The sequence below is a fragment of the Sinohyriopsis cumingii genome, chromosome 19, assembly GCF_028554795.1.
Source record: "Sinohyriopsis cumingii isolate HCF-2022 chromosome 19, ASM2855479v2, whole genome shotgun sequence".
Taxonomy (NCBI): Eukaryota; Metazoa; Mollusca; class Bivalvia; order Unionida; family Unionidae; genus Sinohyriopsis; species Sinohyriopsis cumingii.
Window position 1 is genome coordinate 32,788,088 of NC_142979.1, and position 4,159 is coordinate 32,792,246.

A 4,159-nucleotide genomic window follows, 5' to 3' on the forward strand; every position below is an offset into this window, starting at 1 on the left:
GCGAGTATATATGGTATACCATGTTTTGAGTTGCGAGTATATATGGTATTCCAAGTTTTGAGTTGCAAGTTTATATGGTATTCCAAGTTTTGAGTTGCAACTATATATGGTATACCAAGTTTTGAGTTGCAAGTATATATGGTATACCAAGTTTTGAGTTGCAAGTATATATCGTATACCAAGTTTTGACTTGCAAGTATATATAGTATACCATGTTTTGACTTGCGAGTATATATGGTCTACCATGTTTTGAGTTGCGAGTATATATGGTCTACCAAGTTTTGAGTTGCGAGTATATATGGTATACCAAGTTTTGAGTTGCGAGTATATATGGTATACCATGTTTTGAGTTGCGAGTATATATGGTATACCATGTTTTGAGTTGCGAGTATATATGGCATACCAAGTTTTGAGTTGCAAGTATATATGGTATACCATGTTTTGAATTGCGAGTATATATGGTATTCCAAGTTTTGAGTTGCGAGTATATGTGGTATACCAAGTTTTGAGTTGCGATTATATATGGTATACCAAGTTTTGAGTTGCGAGTATATATGGTATACCATGTTTTGAGTTGCGAGTATATATGGTATTCCAAGTTTTGAGTTGCGAGTATATATGGTATACCATGTTTTGAGTTGCGATTATATATGGTATACCAAGTTTTGAGTTGCGAGTATATATGGTATACCAAGTTTTGAGTTGCGAGTATATATGGTATACCATGTTTTGAGTTGCGAGTATATATGGTATACCAAGTTTTGAGTTGCGAGTATATATGGTATACCAAGTTTTGAGTTGCGAATATATATGGTATTCCAAGTTTTGAGTTGCGAGTATATATGGTATACCAAGTTTTGAGTTGCAATTATATATGGTATACCAAGTTTTGAGTTGCGAGTATATATGGTATACCATGTTTTGAGTGCGAGTATATATGGTATTCCAAGTTTTGAGTTGCAAGTATATATGGTATACCAAGTTTTGAGTTGCGATTATATATGGTATACCAAGTTTTGAGTTGCGATTATATATGGTATTCCAAGTTTTGAGTTGCGAGTATATATGGTATTCCAAGTTTTGAGTTGCGAGTATATATGGTATACCAAGTTTTGAGTTGCGATTATATATGGTATACCAAGTTTTGAGTTGCGAGTATATATGGTATACCAAGTTTTGAGTTGCGATTATATATGGTATACCAAGTTTTGAGTTGCGAGAATATATGGTATACCAAGTTTTGAGTTGCGAGTATATATGGTATACCAAGTTTTGAGTTGCGAGTATATATGGTCTACCATGTTTTCAGGTGCAAGTTTATATGGTATACCATGTTTTGAGTTGCAAGTATGTATGGTATTCCAAGTTTTCAGTTGCAGCTATATATGGTATACCATGTTTTGAGTTGCGATTATATATGGTATACCATGTTTGCCATAATAACTGTACATAATTCTCTGATCAAACTTGCTCAAAAGCAGCCACATCTGGACTCAAGTCTTCATTCTAGCATGTCTCATAGGAGGAAATTGGCTGCTAAAATCTATTCAGAACATTATAATTTTCTTTGAATCTGCCACCACTTATGTCTGGTATATCATTACCATCTAACACCGAGGATTGAATAACTTTCAGAAGTGTTCATATTGAGTGCGAGCATCTTGGGACCAAGAATGGGCCTCCAGATTGACGTGTTCCCATCATCATTTTTCATCTGTTGTCTGTTTCCTAAACAACTTTGAGGGTTGCCATGAAACTTGGCACATGCATTCATCCCATGGACTAGTTGGTCTTAAATATATATATGGCCACCACAAGCGCCATCTTGAAAGTTTTGTTATTGCTATTCCTTCTGAATATATGGCCATATCAACATTGAGATTCTTATGATGTCTAGTTAGTCCTAAATGAAAATGGCAGCAATCTGATATCCAGTATGGCCACCAAGGCAGCCATCTTGAAAATCTTATCTGTACTCCTACAAAACGGACAAAGCGTTCGCCGTTACGGATCACTGCCATCTCACCTCTGTCTGCGCCGGTTCGAGTCTCAGATTCAGCCAATGTAGATATGTGAGAAAGCATGCCAGTAGCTTCTCGTGGGTCGGTGGTTCTTTCCGGGGTTTTCCCGGGTTCTTCCTCCACCATTAATACTGGCCGCCATATATGGCCTATCGTGTGCTGAAAAATGGCGTTAAACCCCACAACAACAACAACAACAAAACGGACAGTCATATCAAAAAGTTGTTTTTGCTGAAAGACTTGTTATGATGTCTTATTGGCCATAAATAAAATGGGTTAAGATCTTGTATCTAATATGGCCACAAAGAGAGTCATCTTGAACAATTTCTTATTTCACTCCTGAACAAAAGGTCGCATTCACTTATTATATCTGGTTGGTCCTAAATGAAAATTATGCCAGTATGATTGCTACTGCTGCTGTCTTGAGAACCTTGTTGATGCTACTCCTCTTAAATGGATGATTGTATCAACTTCGGTGTTTTACTAAGACTTCTTGTTAGTCCAGAATAAAAATGGTGTCACTCAGACATCCGATATGGTGATCAAAGTGGCCATCTTGAATGTTATCACTTCTCCTGAATGTGGTGTTTTTAACTGAAAGTCCCTCAGTATGGCCACTGTGGTGTCCATCTCAAAAAATATTTTTATCACTACTACTCCCCAAAGGGATGACCATATCAACATGGTGCCCGTTGTACCTACAATTTGGCTAGCACGATGGCTGTCTTAAAAATCTTGCTGTCACTACTCCCATTCAATGGATCACTTTAACAAGGGATTTGTACCAAGAGACTTGTAATGATATCTGCTTGGGCCAGTCTGACAACTAAGTGTCCATGCAAGCAAGAGCAATACATTTTAGGCATAAATATTTTATTGTTTTTAACAGATCTCATGATCATATTTTAAACATTTTACACATGGTGTCATTGTCTACTGATAGTCTCCTCTCAGTTCTGGATCACTCTGACATACCAACACATATTTTATTAGAACTTTATATTCACAAAATAGGATGAAGGATTATCAATAGTGGGGAGTGTAATAATAATAATTATTCAGAACATGTCTACCAGCTTACATGTCACTAATTTGTAGAGGTACACAGTATTACCAGTCTACCAGTTTACTGGTGTATTTTTCTATTCAGTGGTACCTACCATGGTAGTTTTCACTGTGCTGTTTTGTTGCTAGTTTCCATTAGTAAGGAATGTAGGGAATTCCCTAATAATCTTGCTACAAATTTAAATATATTAACAGCATATCATTTTACATGACAAGATAATTAAAAAAATTATTAATTTTATTTTAAAAACTGGTTGTATTTGTCACAAAATATTTTGAATATTACAAATATAATTTTTGGGGCCCTGGAGTGGCCAAGTTGTCTAAAGTTCATGCCATTACGGATCACTGCCATCATGGTTTCAAGTCCCATGCTCGGCCAATGTGGGTACATGAAAAAGTTTGCCAGTAGCTTCTCTGATTTTACACCTGCAGGTTTTTTTGTCGTTTCACTTGTGTATGACTTGTAAACTTATCTGAGCCGAATATTAGTACTTTACACCATGCAATGTAAAACATGATGTAAACACCTAATACTTAGAATTAGATTACTAATTACTAATTACTAATTAGATTACTCTCTCAGATTACTAAAGACAGACCTCAGATAATTATTGTGTTAGGAAATAATGGAGGGTCCTTTTTCTAAACTTATCCATGCTGTCATAATGTCTTATGAATGCTGTAGGTTATGACATCTGCTTCTAGAAATTGGCTATTTACTTGGGTTGAAAAATATCTTCCCACATCAACTTTCCTTAAGAAAGAAAAAAATACTTAAAATTTAACAAAGCTTTAAGAGGCAACATAAATATAAATAGCAAATACCCTAGATTTATTATTAGCTGCAAAATTGGAGGCTTTGATGTCAATACTTTTGTATTTTTATCAACTTGCTATATAATGTCAGCAGTGTCTTGCAAGCTGTCATCTATAGTGTAAGCTTAATGATCCCACTTTAGTTAGAGTTTTTAGATGAAACTGATACAAAAATTAACAAACAAAGACCTAATTCATCAATTATAAAGTACAGACTATTTAATGGGGGGGCTGTAATTTTCTTTTGAGCTGAT